General features: G+C 43.0%; 1 protein-coding gene and 2 long non-coding RNA genes across 7 annotated transcripts in view; 2 read left to right on the plus strand and 1 right to left on the minus strand.

Annotated features, from left to right (window-relative positions):
• LOC127061568 (uncharacterized) overlaps positions 1 to 1,617 on the plus strand; it is a 43,195-nt gene extending 41,578 nt beyond the window's left edge. Inside the window, exon 7 of the long non-coding RNA XR_007780895.1 lies at positions 1,325 to 1,617. This is a non-coding gene — a long non-coding RNA (uncharacterized LOC127061568). The remainder of the gene's footprint in view (positions 1 to 1,324) is intronic.
• LOC127061541 (protein rhomboid) overlaps positions 1 to 23,963 on the minus strand; it is a 232,769-nt gene that overhangs the window by 130,125 nt on the left and 78,681 nt on the right. The gene's annotated exons all lie outside the window — the stretch shown is intronic.
• On the plus strand, positions 10,887 to 13,667 carry LOC127061566 (uncharacterized). 5 transcript variants are annotated; one of them, XR_007780892.1, is made up of 5 exons: positions 10,887 to 10,987; positions 11,743 to 11,887; positions 12,443 to 13,132; positions 13,231 to 13,348; positions 13,430 to 13,667. It is a non-coding gene; the product is annotated as an uncharacterized LOC127061566 (long non-coding RNA). The 5 variants fall into 5 exon arrangements; XR_007780893.1 differs by lacking the exon at positions 10,887 to 10,987 and adding an exon at positions 11,371 to 11,453; XR_007780891.1 differs by lacking the exon at positions 10,887 to 10,987 and adding an exon at positions 11,397 to 11,554.

The following is a 23,963-nucleotide window of genomic DNA, read 5'->3' on the forward strand; positions in this document are numbered from 1 at the left end:
GTCATCAATTACTTCTCCGAAAAATAGGTGGAATAATTAAGGCTGTTCGTTTCCCAGTCGAGGTTACTCTTTTCAGAAAATCAGATTTACCAATTCGAATATAGATTAGAATCGCGTATGGACGACGTTCGACATAATTACTTTTCTCGACGAAGAAACGTTCCCTTTACAACTTGGAGTTGTAGCGCGATCGTTGAATTACCGTGTAAACTTTTCCATTGAAAAAGAAATATGAAAAATGGAATCGCTTTGATGTCGCGTATTAAGGCTGGATTACGGATCTCGTGTTTCATCGTGTCAGCTGAAAATGTCGCTTTTAATTAACTCGGTCGGAAATATTAAAGATATTTCGCAATAATTATTAGCGGCGCGACAACAAGGCCGGTCTCGTATCTCATCGAGTAGCGTTGACGGCTCTTCAAAAGGACAATGAATTTCACGACGCGGGGAGATTTACTGCGAGTTACAAAAGTCGCATTATAGTTTTCGATAGGCTCACCCATTTGCACGCACACGCGAACCATTGTCCAGTTATTCAGCCGGCCGGTTATCGTCCGCCATCATAGCCGCAACGCCAATCCCCGTGTTGCTTGTGGCGGTACGTGACAAAAGGAGGTTAATGTGGTCGCTCCGGCAATCACACGATTAATTTGCCAGCAACTTTTCATCGCGATAATTATCTCGAATTAATTTTCCCGAAAGCATTTAAAGCACCGTGATACGGATGGCTGATGAACGAAAGCTAGTGGAGTGGAGTAAATGGAAAGGGCCAAGGAGGGGGGAACTCGATACTCGTTTCAACCCCGCGAGCTTTTCTCTCTCGCGCCAGCTTTTTACGCGTATCAACCCCTCTAATTTCAGCGAATGCTGAAATGCGTGGTTTGTAGTGGAATCTTGCCTGGTAACGGCTCTCTCCCTCTCCCCTTCTCCTCTCTCTCTCTCTCTCTCTCTCTCCATTCCTCTCGTTTGTTCACGGAAAGCTACGACTCTTCTATTTTCTCCACCACCCTTCCTGCTGTCCTTTATTTTCGCTTCGGCCGGAACGATACGAAGAGGGTGAAAGGGAACAAATACTCTTTCGCCTTTCTCTTTCGGCAAACTAATTTGAGAAATCTAAAATATGCGTAGGAAGCTTAAAACACAGAAAAATAAAACAGAACGGAATGAAAAAGCAATAATACCGTTGTCAATCGATGGAAATACATATGGCATATGGATCGCGTAGATGCTTCTTTCCTCGACGTAGAGAATAAATCGATCGTCGACGGAAGCTGATCGATTAGACAGACGGAAACGTTTAATAATAAAATCCTGTTTTTGGCAGAGAAACCGAGAACGAGAATCTCAACGATTGTGACGAAAGCTGTGGTTAACGCGTCCAAGGTGTGAAGAGAAAAAGAGAGACGCGGCATTGGCGTTCGGTCTCGTACCAGTAACGAAGGAAAATGAGGAAGGAGGAGAGGGGAAAGAGCGAGACGGGGAAGAGGAGAAAAGAGCAATGTACCTTTGCCACGCGTCTCTCGCCTTTCTGCGGCCAGACGCAATAAATAAATAAATGCCTAGCTAAACCCTTTTAACTCAGCACCGGTCCTCTCCCTCGACGCCTCCATCTCTACATCCTCCTTCTTCTTCTCCTTCTCCTCCTTCGTCATCTCCTCTCGAGAGAACACACGTATACGACTACATCGTGTTTCGACTCCCCTATCTATTTATACCCCAAAGCCCATTGATCGGTCCTCTTCTTTCGCATTCTACTTTCGAGATCGCGTCGCGTCTTTCTCGCTTAACCCGAAAGAGAGAGAGGGGGGGGGGGGGGGGGAAAAAAAAAAAATAACGACTTCATCGATGGAAAATTTCTCTCGGATATTAGGTAATAGTCGAGTTTCGAGCGGATATACAAAAGAATCAAGATGGTTATTAATATATTTCATCGTTATCGCACGCCTCGTTGTTATTCCGTTTCCGACGGGAGGCAAGAGACGAAATATAGTCGAATAAAAATGAGACCACCCGATCGTGGATAGAAACAAAGCGTCTCATTTCCAAGCAACCGATAGAATTCATCGTTTCCATATTCCGGTCGCATCGTTCGAATTATTCCGGCGATGAAATAAATGCGAAGGATCCCGTTCGATTATTCAAACCCAAAGTCGTTTCCTCTACGAGTCTTCCGTATTATGAATCGCGAGAAGCGTGTAAGTCTGTGTGCGACTACGTGTATACGTAAGGAAAGAGTCGTTCGAAATGGATGGACTTCCTTTACTCCTTTTCTTCCTTCCTCCCTCCTTTCCTTCCTTCCTTCCTTCCTTCCTTCCTTCCTTCCAGAAGCGTTTTAAAGGTCTAAGCAATGAATTCCGATGATCCAACAGCGGCGCGGTGTCAGGATATTTGGATCTCACGGCACGTAGCGCAACGGGGAAGAGCATTCTCGTCGAGAAACTATAGAGAGAACAAAAGTGGGAGGGAGGGAGATTCGTTTGCTTATACGAGTCGATTACCATTTCGAGAACGGGGATTTATGGACGAAGAAAAAATGTTGTCAATCGTGTCGATTACGGGCATCCTGATCTCTACGCGCGATATGCGACGAGAGAATCGACGATCGATTTATTCGACCGATCGTCGAGAAGGTTAAACGTTTGCCCGGTAATTTTAACGGCTCGGCAAAAGTGCCTCGACGAAATTCATTAATGGTCCTATCTCGTTAAAATCGATCAAAGTTTCGCGCTTAGCGTGGCAAGGAAGCGGAGAGGGAGATATCGTGCTCTGCCACGACGGAATGTTAAACCTCATCAGCATTACTATCCATTATCTCCTTCATTAAGGCAACTTACTCTTTTCCCCGACGCCAATCCCTTTCCTCTATTCTCCTCTTTCTCTTTCTCCCTCGCTCTCTCTCTCCCTCTCTTCTCCTCTTCCCCATTTCCTGTCCTCTTCGTGCCATAGAACAAATACGCTGCGGAATATCCACGGCGTGGAATTAAATGAGGCGAGCTCGCAACCCCTTGCTGTGTATATATCTGCGGTATACCAACCGGTGGAAAGAAAAGGAAGGAGAAAGAGATAGAGAGAGGAAACACGTAGGAGGAGATGCGAATCATAATGGAGTGTAGGAAGGAAGGAGAGTAAAGAGAGGGAGAGAGAGAGAGAGAGAGAGAAAGGAAGATGGAGATACAAAGAGGAGAAGAGGAGGAGTAAGATCGAGGTAGACAGCTTCCGTGGTGCTAGGTAGATTTTCGGTATTATAAATGTCGGGCATTTAATAGGGCAGACTACCGCAATGCCACATATTACGAGAAAGCGCGGTCGTCGGTGCACCGGCACCCGTTCATATAGAGCTTGAATTAGGTGTTCTCGTTGCTAAACTCTCTCGGCTCTTCGTTGATGCTGCTGCTGCTGCTCGAAGAAGCCCTTGTCCAAGACGATACTGCGATACCGAGAGCAAGAGAGCACGAGAAGGACGGTCGTTTAGGAACTAGGCCGATTGATTTTTATTTAGGTAATCTGTAATGATTTATAAACGAGGTTTGAGAATCGTCAAAGAATACGACGAATTACGAAAGACGTGCTAATTATTGCAAGTTTTGTTCGAAGTAAAAGGGCTCGAATTAATCGTAGATAACTACTCGAGAGAGGAGCAATCACGATGGCAGATGGTTCGATGTACTCCGGCAAGCTGCTCGAAGACCGATCGCAGGTATAATCGGTCTCTCCCTTTTCCTCTTTCCCTCTCACTCGTCGAATCTCTCGCTCCCCTTCTGTAAAACTTTCCGCCAACTTCTACCAAAGTTATAATCGAAGTCAGCTTAATAGAGTTCGACGATGGAAACCGATAATTAGGACATCGTTCGTTGATACTCCATCGTCGTCCTCTTAACCGAGTGGTAACCGAGGAAGTAAATATTCGACAGCGAAATCTTTCTCTCTTCCTATCTTTTCTAAATATTTATTCGACGCATACCTATGCTGCTCAGTTTTCTACGTTTCTTTCGTATACTCGAACGCGTAAACGTACCTACGCGTAAACAACGACGACCGAATATTAACGTTAATAACCTTAATGAGATAGAACGCTGTCGATCGTAATTATTAATAATCGTCAAAAAGAATGTAATTAATCATATTCGCTTTCCGCGTTTACTTTAAAGTACGTCGAAATTCAATCAAAGTGGAAGTTAATCGTACCGTCAAAGGTTTCAGCGAATGCTCTACATCGATGTAAATTATGAAAGTTTAATGACATTACTAGACATCAAAATATCTCACCCATTATCATATGGATTTATCAATAAAACGCCGTGCCGTTGCGTACGTGGACGTTACGTCGAGTACGCATACGAGCTCATTTGAAAAAATCTCCTTCTTTCCGCGCGGATATGACGAATGAACGAACATGGTTTATAAATAATAGATCTATATTCGCTATTCGTAAGACTTTGCACGAGTTTAAAACTCGACGAAGCGACGATATTATTTTAAAAGAACGTCACGATCTTTATCGCGATGCGTTTGATCGATTGACTTTTTCATTTTCGTCGAATGGAGCCCGCGAGATTCGTCAAAACGAAAAAAAGCGAATGATACCGAAGGAAAGGGGGACAATCCGATACGGTCGGATTTGATACATCGTATCTACCGTACATACATGTCCACATTGTTTTGCGTTTTAATTATTACCAAGTAAGATAATATCTTCGCTCGACGGCCGTTACCAAACGAGAAAAATGGAAAAATGGTTTGCGCCCGGGTGGATGAAGAAGAGGAGAAGGTAACGGAGTGCGTTGTTTTTTTCGAACGGGTGGAAATGCCTCGCGAAAGTTATTAATGTTCTACGATATAATCACCCGTCGAGTACGCAGAAATCTCTCGATATTTTCGTGCCGCTTTTACCGCCTGGCAATATTCCATTGTATCACGGTAAAAATTCTCCTTTCAATTTTACCAACGAGCGTGCTCGATATTTTTCTTTTTCTCGTGTTTTTCCTTTTCTCTTTTTTGCACCGATAAATACGATCGTTAATCTTTCAGATTGTCATGGCTCACAAACGGATATAGGTACGTAGGTACCTGAACTCGTAAGTATCGTCTCTCTTATCCCTCGCGTACGCGAGTACCTCCGCACGTACACGTTCGACGCGTCTATTTCGAATTTTAATTCATCCGACTGTAAAACGGAGAACTTTTCTCGCGAACGTATGCTCGTGCGACGTACACGCGCGTATGTGTGTCAATTGGAAAGAAGAACAAAAAGAGAAACCGAAAGAAGACGACTCCGTTTCGAAAACGATAACCGTAACTCGGGAACGATAACAAATAATAAATGCTTCGGAGAATCTCGTTACACGACTCGTATTACGATCATTCGCGTGGGGCGAATGGGAAACCTTTATCTATGAGCGATATTCTATTTCGATCATTCCGTTCTTCTTTTTTTTTTAACGAAAAAAATCACGTTATTTCGTCGTCGGTAATAATTTCACGGGAACGGATCGATCGAGACGAGAGAGAGAGAGAGAGAGATAGAGGCTCGTGGGTACGTTCGTCTAATACCACGAGACAAGCACTTTCCGAGTGAATTTCCGTTGGTAAGTCGCACGCGTATCTCCTCCTCTCCGCTCCAGAGGCATCTCTAGGACCGAGTACGCAGCGGATACAGGTAACACATGTCACGGTTCGCGTTATACTCCGTCATCCTGCTTATACGCTTCCCTCTATATACAACTTACGTATTAGATATATACACATATTTACACACGCGCTATACGCGCGTGTACACCAATACCTACGTTCCTATATATACATATATCTACATATATTACGTAAACACCTTACATAGCGAATAAGGTGTCGCAGTACGTGTAATCCTCGCAGCTACGCACGCACACGTAGGAAGGCGCGTTCACGAAGGACAATAGCGCATTAACCCGTTCCTCCGTGAATGCTAGGCGCGCGTGTAAGCGTGTGTGCGAGAGAGAGAGAGAGGGAGAGACTCGGTGATTCGTAGTATGTTAAGACGGTCTCCAATGGGAGCACCCACATCCACTTACGTTCATTGTCAAGCCGAGTGCCGTTACCATTGTGTCCCTGGTCGTGTCGCACACACGCTCTGCCGCGTTTTACCTCTCTCTACCCACTCCAGCTCGTTTCCCTCGACAACTTCTCTATTTAGCTTTATCTCCGTTTCTGTCTCTCCTCGAGAGACAGAGACCTTCGAGAGGGACGCGCATCTTGCAAATCACTTCGTGCGGATTACCCTTTACGGTGGGTACTACCGTCGCGTACTCGAGAATTTTTCTTACGACGATTTCGAATAATAAGAAATTCGATCGTACCGAAGAAAACCGACTCTTTACTCTTTAAACGATCGATTTCCCAAAGATTTTATTACCATCACCGTGCATCGCCGTCGAACCTCTTTCCTCGGCCGAGCATGTACGATCGAGGTAAAGATATTCGCGAATCTTTCCTCGGATTCGAGAAGAAAGCGGAAAGTACACGGAAGAATGTATTCGGAGAGGAAGTTCTAATTAATATCGGCAAAATTAAAGAGGAGTGGATCGATCGATCGTGGGAGGAAAAGATACCGTCGAAGATCACGAAACGATCCGTCGATGGGCCGAACGCGTTCCAATTAAATTCTCGGTAGAGTCGCGGTGGTCGGAAGGTACGGAAAAAAGAAAAAGGAGGGAAGACCTTCGACGTACCTCACCCTTTCCTCTCTCTCTCTCTCGCTCGCGCCGACTTTGTTTCTCTATCTCTATCTTTTTCGTCCGCCTCGCTCGGCCGATGTCTCCGCAATGCGGCTTGCCCGGAACAAAGCTCTTCCTTCGCTCCACCCTCGGACGAGTCTTCTCTCTCTCTCTCTCTCCCCTTTATATACCTACCCTCTCTCCTCCGATACTTTGGCCGTGCGATGCCAGTAAACCGTAGTCGCGGTCAGGGAGGAGCTTTCGTGGCTACCTGTCAAGAGAAGGCACCTAATGAAAGAGCAACGGACGTCCCGTTAATGGTCTCGACTTATCCTCGAGACAATCTCCTCTCGCACGTTCGCTGCGCTATAGTTAGCGAGGACGCACGCGATTCTCCTTTTCCTGTCTCTTCGATCTCTAACCCTAACCCATCCTTCTCTCTAATTTTAGACAACTTGCTTTACGTAATAACGAAAGGTAAAGTTCTATTTGCAGGCGTTCGTCGATTTCGTTGTTCGAAGGTACGCTCGACGCGAACGGAAACGCGATCGTCCCGAACGATCCAACCTCGTCGAGGGATCTCGCAGAGCATTCGAGGACCGGTCGAGGTCGATTTTCTTTAATCGACGTTCGAGTAGAAATTCGCGAGGCACGTGTTACGAAGACCTTCGTTCGCACGTGTCGCGTCCGTAACTGGTGCGCCGACTACAAAGTGCAAATCCTTTTGCGGTGGTAGCGACACGGAACTCTGGCACCACCAGCGTGTTCGACCTCTCTCTTTCTCCTTCCGGTTCTCCAAGCAGACAGTTCGGATTCCAAGTTTACTTAACCTAAGCCAAGAACAAGTCTCCGTCCTTACCAATTCCCTTCCCACTTCCTTTCCTCCCGAGCAAAGAGACGCATCGAATTATACAGACTCGAGAGCGAGATAAGTCGGTCGATCGACTTAACCAAGTCATTAAAATTTTCCAAACGAACATTTCCCTACCCTTTGCGTTCTATTTCCAACAATGACCCGTGCGTAGAGAATCCTTTCTATCTCTTTACGTCGAGTAAACACCGACGGAAATTCTTTGAATTATTTTCGCAAACTCATTCCCGTATAATATTACGATACACTCTATACACGTCCCATCGAGAAAGCAATGTTCTCGGTATTGCATCTCCGATCTTAGGAAGAGCGTATCGAGCTGTATCGTTCGATACGTAGTAGCGACTGTAGGGGTCGGACGTAATGCCACGGCACGCCTTGCGGAGGCCATGAGGTCTACCCTTGGACGACCAGCCCTCTCCCGTTTCTCATCCGAGAGAGCGCGAAACGGAAAGTTACCGAGAGTGACGAGTCCCCGGGGAAATTTCCAAGTTTCCTTTTAATGGAATTATAAAGAGAACGCGTGCGCGAAGCGTAACCACGTGACACTCGCACCGAAACAGAACGCGTCATATATTATCCCTCGCGATACGGTTTTCCTTTTAATCGTCGTTGACTCGTCGAATTATCGATCTACGAACCGACTCGTTGATCGAATTTTTCTTTCGAAGGAATCGTACGGGAGAAGAGCGCGAAGAGACTCGCTTTGGAAAATGACAAATCTTTGCGAGTCGTTCGATATAAATGGTATAGCGATGGATTTTTAGCACGTACGGTAGAATTCGGATATGGTCGATGAGGGACCGGAGGAAGATTTGCAGAAAGTAATATTAATAGCTCGATATAAAGGGGATAATCCCTGGGCGCGGGCGAAGGAGCTCTCGCCGCCGGCTATTTGTAACGATCAATACGGGACGCGTTCCGAAAGCTCGTTTTTCAAGCAAGCACCCTTCCGATTCGCGCATTTTTCGTCGATCTAATAATCCGAGAGCGTTCGCTCGAAAAGCCGACGGCTCGAAGGCACCCAACGATATCGCGTGTCGCGTCGAGAATCAACTTTGAAAAGAGACTTTCGAACGTCGACTTCGATGAGGACTCTCTTCGACCGAATCGACGACCGAATTCAACGTTCGATCTACCGACCGATTTTCATCATCGAGATGACAACGTTATATCAAACTTTTTCTCTCTCTTTCTTTTTTCATTATTTCTTTTTTTTCCATCAGACATTCCCATTCTATCGAACGATTATCGAAAGAGTCAAAGATCCATCTCGCGCGTACATTTTTCTTCTCGAGCCGTTTCCGATCTTTCGCTTTTTTATTCGCGACTCGCGTTGCAACTCAGAAAATATTCAACGATTAAATATTTCGCTCGATCTCCATCGGGGAAGGAATTTCGGTACGGCGTAGAACAACGATCCGTACCGAAGTTTTCAGAGTTTTTTGATGTTAACGAATGATCCCTCGACTGAAACGAGGAAAGGGAGAGAGAGATCCCCGATGTTTCGCGTTCGCGACATGTAACGATGTTTCATAGATTTAATACCGAGATAAGAAAAGGATAATGTAAATCAAAAATTACCCATACTTTCGACTCTTTTAATAGATTTTCATTTTGTTGGAATATTCTATCGGGAATAGATGGAAGATTGAAATAACTCTAGGAACGACGGCATGCAGCAAGCACGTTAAACCGAGACCGAGGTAATATTTCTCGTGTCTGCGTCGTAGAATTTCTTAACAAAAGGAGGATGTGAATAAGCGATCGCAAGTATTTCAGAAAATCATGCAAAAGTAACGTGGGTGAAACAAACGACATAGGTACGTACGTGTGTCCCTCTAGGTACATACACACATTTTATATATATATGTGTGTGTGCGTGTGTGTAGGTTTCTACATACGTAGGTACTCATTGTAAAATATCCATGAGAAAAGAATGCCATTGAAGAAGAGGCGGCGTTATTCAACGACTACTTTGTCCTACGCGAACAATATCCAGAATTATCCGAACGATCCCAAAAGACGATTTCACTGGGATATGATAGGAACTATTTCGCGAGACTCGGAAACCAAGAAATGCAGGCACGAACCATGCATACGCTTACAACCCAATCATAGATAGAACGATACGAGCATTGCCGTGCAAGTTTCCTCCTTGCGAATACCTCGAGAGTAGATCGACCGAATCATAAAATAATCATAGAGTTAGCTTGTCTCTGTCTTCTCGAATATCTTTGCTCTTCGAACTCGCGCGAAAGAGAAAAAAATTCGATCGTATCGTTCTTAACCATCTACTTGCTTAATTAATCAATGCGAGAGAGCCAAAGAGAAACAAGAAACTTGCAATATTATTTTACATACTACGATGTACCTATGCGACGAAGAAAAGAGAGAAACGTCGTCGCAGCGTCGACGATCTACGTTCGGAACACACGTTTGTTGTTCGCAGCTAAATAAAGTCGATAATATACCTACTCCTCCAATTGATCACAAATCGTGTTAGCAACGCACGGACGTCCTTCGAGCAGCTATCCTCGCGAATGACGTTTTATCGAAGTTCCAATTTGGGTGGTATCGCAATAACGTTATAGAAAGGGGAACGAGTCTAGGACAAATTGAAGTAGAAAAACGAAGGCTAATTAATTCGTTAACGAATCGCGAAACGAATCGGAAAGATAGTCGGACGGAGGGAGCTAGAGAGAGAAAGAGAAAGGTTAAATCCGTCGAGAAAGAAAGTTTTCATTCGACGGATTTAAATCGATTTGTCCAGAGATGAAAGATTTTTAAGATAAGTGAGAGAAAAAGCGAGAGAGAGAGAGAGAGAGAGAGATAGTACAAAGGTCGATTCTTTTATTCCGTACAAAGGAAATGAACTACTCCGAGTTTCGCAGTTTAGATCTCTTTCTATAATATATAACGCAATCGCTCTACGTGCTCTCGTCGATAAACCAAGTACGATTTTCTCGTTTGTAAGTTCATCGACGAGTTCCTTCGAAACTTTTCGACTTTTGGAAAGGAAGAGAGATTCTCGTTGATACGCGTATTTCTTTTCTACTTTTCATAACCTCTTTTGATCCTTTCGCGATATATACGCACGTACACACATATACGTCGCGTTTTTCATTATTTTCTTGTTTCCTTATTTCTATTGTTATTACTGCTTTATTTACTCACTTAGTTTTCTGCTTAAGGCCAAGGGAGTACTCGTTTCGATGGTTTACCTCCTCGTACACCATATTTCGAACAATAGACCGCGACATTACGTAGTCGTAGAATGGACATACGCAAGGTAGCGCGATATACACGTTCGGTAGGAATCGTCAACGGTCGACTACGTTCGTCGGCGTTCGAGAATTCGTCTTTATTACGACGCCTTCGTTCGGCAGACGCCATGGAAACGATCTCTCCGTCGCGATTACGACGGGTACGTAATTGCGATATTTTTTCGTATATCATTTTCAATATATTAATCGATTATATTTTTATAACGTGCTTTTCGTAAGTGATAGCGACGACGCGAATAAAAGATATTCGCGATGAAAATCGTTTTACGTCGTATTTTCTCTTCGTATTTTTCATCCTTTATTTTTACAAATATCGCACGATTGTTATTAATTTTCATAGGCTGAGTTTATATATCTCTCTCGTTTTGATGCTTTTCACGCTCGCGTATCGCGTTTCAAAACTTTTCATATTTTTGAACAATGGATCGAAAATTTACGTAATTTCGTAGACGGCCGTATACGCGAAGTGGCGCACTATGCAGAGATTCGGTATTACCGATTAACCAATAGCAGTGTGGCTCGACTTCGTTCGTTAAACTGTATCGAAATAATACGGAATTTTTCTACGTTGATTTGGTTAAAGGCAATTGCCATATTTTTCCAACGGTACGCTTTCTTTCGGTGTCTCAATCGATTGTCGAATATGTGATTTTTATGGCGCGTTACGCGCGAGTGTCGGTAATGTCGCGAATAAGAAATATTCTCATGTACGTACGTGTCTTTAGAATTTTTTTCGCGTTTTCGGGTCTCATTTCTATAGATATCAAATTATAACGATTTATTTTCGCAGTTTGGTCCGACGAAGTATTCGTTTCGAGGGTTTTTACGTTTATACGTCATATTTATTAACTTTCAATATTTTCGTAGAACCTATCGTAAAATAACGAATTTTCAGGATGGCCATTGGTAAAGTGGTACCCTTGAAAGCACTATCGACATCACTGGCATCACCGATCCCCTACAGTGTTCCGAATAAGAGCCATACTTGTTTTGCGAACACTTTCGAATTGTAACGGAATTACGTCTCCTCGTAATGACAGGTAAATTAGCATTTTTTTGTATGTTTCGTGTAGTCTCTTGCAATATGACAATCGATTCCCGAACGCAACATTTTCTTATTATTCGACTCGTTATTCGCAAATCGGTGATACGTTGCGTTTAAGAGATATTTGCGAAAATAAGCGACGTCTCGACGTCCCTCTGAATGGTATTGCGTAATAACTTTTTTTCAAACTCTTCGCTCTTATCTTCGCGATATATGTATATGTTTTTTCTACGTCTTAAATGTGCTAGCAAAAATAATCAATAATTCACTAACTGCGATCGATCGAACTAAAAATACTTTTTTCTGTTCAAATGTTATATATAATTTTATTTAATACTATCAAAAGAATTTTGTATTTTTCGGATTTCACTTTGTGCCATAAATTGGTACAGCTTATTACCAGTACGCAGCACAGAAATTATCTTTCATGCAGTTCTATTCTCTATATCGTATTATATTTTAACATTTATAAAATTTAAAACAGCGCTCGGATTAGAGTAATAAGTATTAAATGATATAAAAATGTACTTCTGACTATTTTATTTTATAGGTTTGGGAAATTCATCTGTGCGGGAATATCAACGAAACAGAATTTATAAATCCACCTTCGTTGCTATAGAATGGTCAAATATTCGTGTTAAAATGGACTTCGGTGACAAAGATAAGTATAATATTTTAATTTACTTTAATAATGATTCCATTATAATTAATCAAACATTTTAATTCTTTTATTATTCAATAATGCGATATACAGAAAGGAAGAGAGATAAATTCGTGTACTCTTCGTAGAGTATTCAATTCAGTTTTATTTATTTGTTGTTACTTGTTCGTAAACAATTGAGTTTCCATATGTAAGTTATATACGATCTGAAAAAGTGATATTGTTTGCAATGTATTCAACGATACAACGTAAATATTACCGTGCTAGTGACTTTGTACTTTGGTACACGTTTCAAAAATATATGTTTTTTTTTTTTATAATAATAGTATATCGAAGAATTAAAATATTTACAAATTTGTAAAAAAACGAAACTTTGTGTTATCTCGTTGCTCTGCCATCGAAAATGATTTCGAAAAATGTATTTTGTAGAATTTTATATTTCTTGTTATATGATAAATTTTTATTATCGGCCAAACAGTTGAAACGATAGTTAATCAATCATCCTACATGATGCTCGAGCTCGATCATCTTACGTCATTTCGAAGCTGATTACTCAAGCAAGGATCTACGAAGTCTCGAGTAAGTAAATTTCAAGATTTTAATTTTATAATTTTATCAATTTTAATTGCAATATCATTAATAACGATTATGTCTTTATTTTATTTTTTTCTTTTAAGTAAAGCAGCGATAGTGATTCAGTGTAATTTTACTGTTGTGATCTAGTAATTAGAAGATAAGTCAGTAATTGAATCATCTTGAAGCTGATTAATCGTGCGAGGATCTACAAAATCTCTAGTAAATAATATTTGCAATTAATTATGTTATAACTTTAAATCATAACGTAGATAATAGTTATTTTGTTTTTGTCTTTTTCAGTTCATTGCAACGGCGCGCGAGGCAACGATATAAATTCGGTGCTTGCTCGAGAATTTAGATTCTTCCGCGTTCCGCGATTTTTGAATTAAAGAATAAATGATTGCGCGCAATGCGATCATAGATTTAATGTCCGTCTCGTAGTAAAAGAACGTAATTAACGCCTACTAGAGTCAGTGTTTTATTTCATCAAATTAGAGTCAGTGCATCGAAGAAGATTATTGAAGATATCTTTCCGAGGATTATCGGCAAGTAGATTTTAAAATGTTATATATAAGTTTGCAATGTTTCATTATAACACGGATAGGGGTTTTGCTTTCTTTTCGGATCATTGCAATTGCTTCGTATCAATCTACAACACCTTCAGCCGGACTCGACGTTGATCTAGCTTATTTTCAACCTACTACGGATCAACCCATCTCGATATCCACTTACACGGCGGACGAGTGTTTTGGAGCCATCGGAGAACTTCCAAAGTAGTGAGTGAAAAGATTAAAGTCCCTCTAGTGCCCATCGTGTCGAGGATGAAAAGACCTAATCGACACGGGTTACTGGTTGTAATTTTTTATATCGATTATTGATCAGCACGACCACGAGTAAATTCTTTCGTGAGTTTACTCGTGAGCGATAAGTTTGCTTTTTCATAATTTTGCATGCTTATTTATAGCATTTCAACCGATGATATTGATAATTAACTGTACGTAATTATGTTATTTTTCATTTCTTTCCCATGAAATTAAGAAATTAACAAACCGTAAAAAATCTATGTAAAGTTTAACACCTTAGACATACGTGCCATCTGATTAGATACTGATAGAAAACGAACAAGAAGATATTCGCGCTAAGTAGATCCTAGGCTACAAGGGACAAGATACAGTCGCGTTAATAAATTAGATTAGCCGCTTCTAGAATAGAGTCGCCTGAGAATTTTTAATAAAGTAAAACATACAATTTTGATATTTATAATAGACAGCGTGGTCGACAGTATAGACAAGTGTAGCGCAATAATCGATTTAAGAAAGACGAGTCCATTTCAACGTATCTTCCTCCTGCTCCAATTGCGTTTCTTAACTTTTTAATGTCGAGTTAATGATTTTCAACTTTTAATTTGACAATAGAGAAATGTCGTGAGAATAATTGAAAGTTTGTTAATAATGGCATATTAAAGTAGCATTATTACGAGGTATATTACACGTTGGGAAACTACAAATTATATTTGAATTTAAATTTGGAATAACGGCGGAAAGGCAAGTTGGACCTTCGTGAAAAAATTCATATGTCAAAATTGTGGTCGATGAACCTTTTATAAATTAAATCGAAAGACTTATTAAACGCAATTAATTCGAATGTTTGATCTTAGCCCGGGAGCGCGGTATGCAGTAACCTTCGCACGGTGAATCGGTATTGCTTGCGATCCAATTCAATTGTGTAGCGCGAATAATGGCGTGGTAATGGGCAGCATATTTTAATGCCTTTTCAAAATTGTTTGTGCTTGATCATACCTAAACGTATACTATGATATATATATATATATATATATATATATATATATATATATGTGTGTGTGTATCCTTGAGAAACGTATGGAAAATATGCAGAATATTTCTATTGGTACAAATAATTAGAGTTCTAGCACGAATAGAAATCAAGAAATTATTATAGGTTATTAATCGTTGTTAGTTTTGTAAACCTGCCGCTTCTGACCGTAGAGTAGATAAATTATATCTTCCAGACTCGATCGAGGTCGTCGCAAAATAGGACGAGACGCGTCTCGTGAATTTTCTCGTCTCGCGTTTAATCGCGTTTCGCGTGACCAAGAGCGAGGAAACTATTTTTAGGTAGTTTGCGTCTTTGGCCGTGGCTCACGCAGATTAGAAGAACGGAAGGTCGATGTTACACGAAACGTCATTGAGCACGGTTCGGTCTCCTTTCTATCTCGCTCCGCTTCCAAACAACGCTAGGAGGTCAAGGGGAAAACGTAAATTCTTCGTAGTAGTTAGTATTTTCATTTGGCGGAGCTTCACCAACGACACACACGCGTCGTGCGGCCAATGTTTATTTATAGCGTCCTGTCCTACGTATTTTACAAGATAGATCTAACATGGAAAGAAAGACGTTCCCAGCGGATTCTGCAAACACCTTTTTTCTCCTCCGACTTTTTCTACACGTTGCGTCAAGAATACTCAACGGAGATTTGTATATCGATCTGTTACCGTTTCTTTTTCTCTTTTTTTCTTTCTTTGTAGCTTTTCCGACTTCATCTACGGTTTCATAGGCAAGGTTAATGAACTTACGACGCAGCTCTTATCCATTGGCAATATTCAATCGAACTGCGATCGAAACGGCGGGTATCTGTGAAACGATGCATTCCAACGCTTATTCCATTATCCCACGTGATTTCGATGGGCTTCAATTACTTTATCCGGCAATATTGCCAAAGGTAGTTGCACGCTAACGATATATTTAAGCCGCAGCCGACTATCGGCATTATCACTTACCCCCTCGATGTCGTCTAAATTCACACGCATACGTACGTAAAGGGTTAATCGAGGATACCAGTTATCGTTACGCCGTATCGTGTATCGTAAAAATAACGGCAACGTATCCCTTATGCCACTCTTCTGGAAGCTTGATATTATTTTTAATCGAACGATCGGTCGTATTGTTGAAAGAGAGGGGGGGGGGAGAGGAAGATATCGATGGAAATGGCCATCGTGGATGCCTCTCCGAATCTCTAAACGATTGCCTCGCGAATACGAGTGAATTACAGCGAAGCTATTAACGCGAGATGGCTTCGATGAATCCGGACGATTTAAATCTCGCTTTAACGCGAAGATGGTGCTTGTGCGAGTGCTCGAAAGAGATGGAGGAGGGTCGATTGAAAAATAAAAGGAGGCGAAATCGATCGAGTCCTTTGGTTTATCGAATGCAAAAACGATAAATAAAGAAAGCTCACGGATGGAAGCATCGAACTGCTTTACCATCCTCCTTCCCTCATCTAACTATTCCATTCGATTCTTTTATTTTCGAAAAAGGGAGAGTCTATTTTCAACGAGCCGAACGAATAATCGGTTGCCATGTCGGTTTACCCGTTAAATATTATTTCATCGATTACATAAATGCATTCGGATCGGCGTGTAACCGGAAAACCGATGAATTCACGTCGCAGCGGGCAAATAAAACTCGCGCTGATTCTCTCCCCCCTCTCCCAACCCCTATCCCGACCACTTTGATTTTATTTCCGCGCGCGCATCGGAGGAGGGAGAATAAACGGGAGCCATTTAAAATTGTCGAAACTCGACTCTTTTTTCTTTCTCTTTTATTCGTCCCCTCCCCCTCCCCGTCTCTCTCTCTCTCTCTCTCTCTCTCTCTTTTCAAATCGAAGAATTGTTCGTTGCTTCGGACGAATTAGCAAGTGGATATCGATGAGAGAAAGGTTCGATCGAAACGATGCACTCTCCCAAATGTCGAAAAGAACGTACGAATTCGTAGTAAATTAATTCCGACGGCGATCCGAAAAAGAGGTGAAAAATATTTGTCACGTATTTTCTTTCGATACAACTCCGTGCCTTTCCAATTTTCTTTGGCAGAGTAATTCTTTGAAATCGTCGATACTTCCGGTCGCATTAGGTTCGCCGTTGGCTCGTCGAACGGTCGACTATCTCGTTTACCTTGCGCATGGCCCGAGGGCTTGCGGTATCCGACCGAAAATCGAGGAACTGTTTGGGATCGTTCGGAAAGAATACAAACGGGCAATAGGCTTTACCTTTTACCCGATATCGCCGCGCGTGCTTCTTCCTTTTGTTCGTCGCTTCTATCTCGTTATCGAGTGGATCGAGATGGAATCGAGATACTTTATTTCCTTTCCATAATGTTATCGTTTTTCATCTTTCGCGATCGGTCGTATAGAAACACGAGCGAGCGAAACGCGTACGCAAAGAATTAGCGCTACGATCGATTCCATTCTCGAATTAATTTTCCGTTGTCGCGTGTACGCGCGAATCGACGAAACTCCGAGAAAAGCACCGAACCAGAGGACGTACGTACGAAAAGAAAATATCCGAACGGTAGTTTGGAAACGAAAAAAGTAGAGAAAGCACAAACCGAGAAGAGATGCGAAGGAAGACGGACGATCGCGGCAGCGCTTTGTTCTTTCTCGCTATTTTTGACCGGCTTCGAGACGTCTCCGTCTCCTTCTCTCTTTCTTGCTTACAAACTCTTTATTCATCTTTCTCTTCCCTTCCTCTTCGAAATGCTCTTGCTTCTTCGACGTAGCGCGTGCGCGAATGGAAGTCGTGGATCACGACTCTTCTCCTCCGTCTCCTTCCCTCTACTGTCAAGAACTTACGCTATAGCGAAATTTTTTGTCCGTTTGATAAAGTCCTAACGGATTACGTGGTCCAGCCCCGCCTATACCTGCAACGTATCTACGTATATCCACGTGCTGGTAGAAAATATCGTAAAACGACGTATGTACTACATGGACGTGCGATGCAAATTAGGGAGCGACGGTTGTCGGGCGTTTCCCCAAGGCAGACGTCGTCTCGACGAGAGATTTCTAGAATTTCCAAGGGCGGAAACGTCGGCCACGTGACTGCAGCCAATTTCCTTCTACGTTACCTTCCACGTTATCTTCCACGTAACCTCCTTCCACGTTCGCGGACAGACGAGAACGTAGAAAGACGAAAAGGGCGAAGCTCGAACATCACGTCGGTCCTTTCCTTGTCCATCTTATTTTAGGGCAGGATAATTCGAAATATCTCGATGGTATGGAAGGCACGTTTTCGTCGAATGCGGAACGCACGCGTGTGCGTCGATAATACCCCGCGTACAGTGCCGAAACGGAGTCTCGAAATTCGATGCGCGGAATTTCGGAATTCTCCGATTCGCGTCAGACTCGCATTAAACTACCATCTAACCCTCGCTATCCCCTCCGTCGTTCTACGATTAACCTTAGATGTACCTAGTTTGCGATTGCGTCGGATCTTCAACGTGTTTCTATTTCATAGTAGACGTATCTCTCGCGATAGACGAGCAATAAAATTAGGTGCTCCATGGGGATTTTATGGGGACAGACAAATCCTGAATCCGATCGTTACGATACGATCGTTCGAAATATCGCGAAATCGAAAGTTTCTCTTCGAGGGACGAAGAAATATTTCTCTCGGAGATAAAGAAATATTTCTCTCGCTCTCCCTCTCTCTCTCTCTCTCTTTCCTGTGGAATTATCGGCGAATCAGGACGCGCTCGCGTCTCGTTCCACGCGAGAAACACGCGCGACACCTACGCTCTTCCGGTTCTCGTTAAGGATAAAGCGGTCGTCGAGTAAATGCGATTGAATGACTCGGATAGCATAACGTATAGCTTACATAGCTCTGCATACGTTCGGAAACTTCCTAGATTATTCCTTGACACAATTGATAACCAATATCGCGCGTTCCTTCGCAACGACGCGCAACGCTTCCAGTTGCTAAATCGGATACTATATTTTTGACTTTTAGGAAAAAATCCTTTGAATACTCGATCGTTAATGAGCTTTCCTTTCCACTCGTGGAACGCGAAGAAAATATTTCTGAACGCAAGCGTGTACGTGCGTACGGTCGTAAGAAACCCGTATACGGTTGCTGGAAGGAGGATATAAGTAAGTAAGGCGGGAAGAAGAAGAATAAGAAGAAAAAGAAGAAGAAGAAGAAGAAGAAGGAGAAGAAGAAGAAGAAGAAGGTGTATTGACCTTCTTGCCCCGGTAATTGCTTGTTTTATCTTAATAAGCGTACGTAAGTGCGGTGGCTCGCAACAGTTACATCGTCTAACGTATCCTGTTTAATTAAAGCACGTTGCGCGAGCTAAAGGAATCTCTTATTGTCCCCTTTCTCTCCTCCACCCACCCCCTCTCTCCTTCTCTCCCTCTCTCTATTTCATTCACTCTCTCCCACCGTCTCGCCTTTCTCTCGGTCCCGTTACAGCTCGCATCCACCTCCGCATCCTATTATTAAGGCGTAAAACGAGCGGGATAATTTAGAATTACGGCACGTGGTAATAGCTGAAAGGTGTTGGGACAACATCATCCCCTCTGGCGACGAGAAATATTGAATGAATGAATTAATTACTTCTATCCTTCCTCGTTAGTAATTATAATTCGTTTAACGTCGACGAATTTGCAAAGTTCTTCTTCCGAGTGTCGTATTAAATTTTGTCACGCAACGATCGGTAATTCGTGTCCTCTCGATCGAAGACGATAACGATTTAAGGGACGGTAACGCGTCGTGGTCGTCGTTCGCGGACCTCGAGAGAGAGAGAGAGAGAGAGAGAGGAGCATGCGCATCTTTAGACTTAATTTGTCGTTTCCTCGAAGCAATTCGACTCCCCGGTATCAGCAAAGTCGACATTGACCTCCGGCTAAGGCGAGCTACTCCGATACCGAGTCGAAGGAAGCAAGAGAAAGAGGAAGAAGCGTGGACCTTCCGCAGACTCCTACCCGATCTAGCGTGCAAACGAAGATACATCGTGTTTCGTTTTTCATGCCGTTGGAAAGACCAATTTCAGCGGTCTTCGACCGTCTGCTGCCAAGCTAATCGTTATTTACGACCCCTATGTAGACGTATATCGCGCGTAGGGCTCCTCCGTGGCCCTATTTGTTTATCGATCTAGGAACCCGCGAGATATCGAGTTCTCTTGTAATCCTCTTGAAAATTTAACGGTTATTCAATATTTACGATTATCGATGAGGTATAATGTTCTCGCAAAAAATGCTCGGTATCCGAGGAAAAGAATAATGATTAATTCGCCGGCGAGAATTATTAATCGAATCGACGATCTTTCATTCGACAACGGCGAAGGAAGTTATTGTCGAAGGCAACGTTCCGTTGAAATAACGATATCTCGTTTGCCTCGTATCCGTCCTCCTCTATTATCGTCGATGGTTCATTAGGAATGGCGATATTAGCGAGGGATGACGTATCGACCGATTATCTCGTTTTTGTAACGCGCTTTCGAACCGATGGACCTGTTTAATCTTGCCTATGCTAATCGTTATTTACGATCGTAAGCAGGAGAATACACAGGTTGGCAACGAGTAGGTAGAGGGTACCTATACGTAAACGCAGATGCATGGCGGATTTGCTTATCGATCTTTGGATAATGGAGATTAAGGGCCGGACGGTTAGTCGCATGGTTTCGGGTTAAACTCGTTTTCTCTTTTCGCATTGGAATAAGAAATCGGTCGCGACATTATCACGATGCATGGAAATACGTTAAATAACGTATACGTGGGAACGTCGTCGAATCTCGCGTTCGACGCGCAGTCGTACGCGTTCGTTCATCGATCTGCTCGACGTATGGCGACATATGGCCTCGCGTTAATTATTCTCGTTCGATACTTCAATTATGATACGCGAGTATTACACCGGACGCGATAAATAACGGTCTTACTTCTTTTCCTCGTGGCCCATTACGTCCGCTACGATAAAGAAAAGTATAGCGTCCGAGTCTACCTTGCTTTTACTATAATTAACAAACCCACAGCCATTCCTTTTGGTCGGGGTCGCTAATGTGACTTTACTACCGTAAAAGAATTATTTCGAATTTAGCGCGTAAAGTTCGGCTCTATACACAAGGTAGTTTCGAAGTAAACGAATGTGTTGCGGGCGAAATGTGATTTGGTGAAAAATAATCAAAGTACCGTATAATGGCTCGCTGATGTAGTCGTTAGTTCGATAGAACTCGGAAATACGAGTAGCGCACGTTCGCCGTTCAATACCTTCTATTTTCAGAGCGAAAAATAATCATCGACGGAACGACGAGAATCGGGCGAATCGACTTTGAACGAGAGAGAAAGAGAGACGTAACCGTCGCTCTTGGAAAGTACGTAGACAGGTCCAAGGGCCGAAAGGTTCGTCACTTTCGCTGTCTCGTCGCTACGCTTTTTACCGTCCTCCGTCTTCTCTTCTTATCCTCTTCCTCCGCTTTCCTTACCTCTTCTTTCTTCCGATCTACTGGCATGATCGTTTGCTTCATAAATCTTGGACGCAACCAACCGTAAAGCCATAACTCGTGGAAGGGCGAGAGGGAAGAGAGAATCGGGGTGCGACGAGGTGTGGCGTCGAATCCTTCCTTTCTTCCTCTCCCTTCTCTTCCACTTCTTCTTCTTCTTCTTCTTCTTCTTCTTCTTCTTCTTCTACTTCTCGAAGTACCGTACGCGACTCGTCGTACCCACGCTATTTCCACGTAAAGAAAAAAAAGACTTGATTCTCCGGAAACGGATGACATCGTCACTGGCATACTTATGCTTGCTCGTACGTACATATGTATGTCCTACGAGGCGAGGCTGTGCACGATCATTTTCGTCGCACTCTTCGTTTCTTTTTTTATTTCAAGATTCGACGTTGTACGTACGGGATTAGAGAAAATATTTATCGACGAACTTAACGTAGCTGTTAACGGAGAAAATTTTCATAATCGATGCTTCACCTCGATCGATCGAACTACGCATTCTGCTATTGTTTGTCGAATACGTTTAGATATTATTTCGAATCCATCTCGATTTCCAATTATCCGCGCAATCACTTCGCAATAATTAACATCGCGTAGGTATATCGTATACCTTTCTCTCTCTACAATCAACGGAGGAGTTTAAATCGAATGGCGTATCCTATTTCAAGATAACGTCATCGTAGATTTTTCTATAAAACTACAACGGTCCGGATCGACACCCAGTTCGCAAAGCACGTAGGTGGAGTAACGTTGACGCGTAAACTTATACAAGGTGGGCATAGTGTTTTCAGTCGACTTTCGATGCTTATAAAAAATACTACACGACGATTGAGTTATTCGTTAAAAGAAACGATACGCCTAGGATAACTTTCGACGAAAAGAAACAAGCGTCGCGACGTATGACGAGATCCGATCGAATCTCGACCGTAATAATATTCGAGCGATAAGCTTTCGAGTAGATAATGGCTATTACTATTTATCTTACAAGACATCTTGTTATCGTCCTTCGTAACATCATTATCGTCCAATTAAGACCAAATAAGGCCACCCTTCGTGCCACGAGTTTTATATATATATATTTTCCCTTTCAGAATTAATTTCCCTTATTATACCATTTTTGAAGTATCATTTATAAGATGACACTGTGTAGATAGGCACGAGGCACGGACTCAAGACGGCCATGCGATATAATAGCGTCTTTCTGCGGTGAGTCACGCTGCTTCTCCTTACGGTCGTCCAAAGGCGTGCTGTTTCTCCCTATCCCTCTCTCCCTCCCTCGCTCCCTCCCCTCCTCTCTCTCTCTCTGTTCCCTCATCGTCTCGAGGAGAGAACGTTCCTACGTAAAAGTTAACGTACGTACGAATGCACCTTTGCTCGTCGCACGCCGAACGTAGGTTGGCGCGCGCCGAGTCCGACTCGTTCTCGCGACGGGAAAAGTAATGACCGGCGCCCATTGAACACTCATTCATGAGAACGGCCTTCGCGCGGCTTTACTTTTACGCTCGAGCGCGTACGCGAGCGAGCGTAGACGGGCCGTCGTTTGCTACCGTCCTTTCCAAAGCGTCATATTCGATGACATATACCTTCTACCGTAACTGCACGGGTATTATTGCATAGGCAATCCGCTAGGAAAATGACGTCTTCGCCGAGTTTGAAAGATCGAAAACGAACCTTGTAGGACGATATCACCGACTGTTCGGAGAAAATCGTATTAAGAGACGAAGGTGTGCGAGTATCTAACGAAAGGTAAATGTTTTGACGCGGTTTCGTGAGGCCACTGTGATTATGGCACTCTTTCAAAGAGCATACCGTAGTTAAAGACGAGAGAGAGAGAGAGAGAAATATTGAACAGAGACAGGTACAAAATCGTGGTTGGTTACCGCAAGAAGGTGAACCTAGCTGTACAGATTTTCACGGTAGTACTCGGGTGACTACTTACTCGTTGGCTACTCGAGAACTAACGGCTACTCTTGCGAGTTACTCTCTACTCAGTGTGGAACCTTCAACTCTGACCACCGACCACCGAGATACAGACCACCGTCGACCACCGACGAGCGTATAGCAAAGCTCGTCTCTGCGTTAAAGCTCGAACTTATTTTCGGAAAAGCATCGCTCCGCACCGTGAAAATAACGATAAAAAGGAAACTTCGTACTTGCAGCAAGGTCGTTTAAATAATAATCTAAAATTCGATCGAAAATCAATTCTTGGAAGGTGAAATGGCAAGCGTTGTTTCGCGTTTTTCTTAACGGAGGAGATTGACGGATAGCACGCATAGCACGCGCGCGCGTATGTGTGTGTGTGTGCGGAGGCGTGCGTGAACGGACTAACCTACTTGTGCCTATTTAAATGGAACGAGCGACGCATAATCGCAAAGGGAATAGTGGGACGGCGTCGAGGTAGGGTAGCTACTAGCACTGCGCCGTGGTATCGCAAAGCGGCCGTTTAGAAATCGCCGTGAATCCGAAATGCAAATGTAATCGGGCGCGCACGTTCCGCGTAAATATTTACGAGCTCGAATCGAGAATACATCGCGTGGCGCGCCTTTGA

This window comes from Vespula vulgaris, chromosome 2 (assembly GCF_905475345.1).
Source record: "Vespula vulgaris chromosome 2, iyVesVulg1.1, whole genome shotgun sequence".
In the NCBI taxonomy this organism is placed as follows: Eukaryota; Metazoa; Arthropoda; class Insecta; order Hymenoptera; family Vespidae; genus Vespula; species Vespula vulgaris.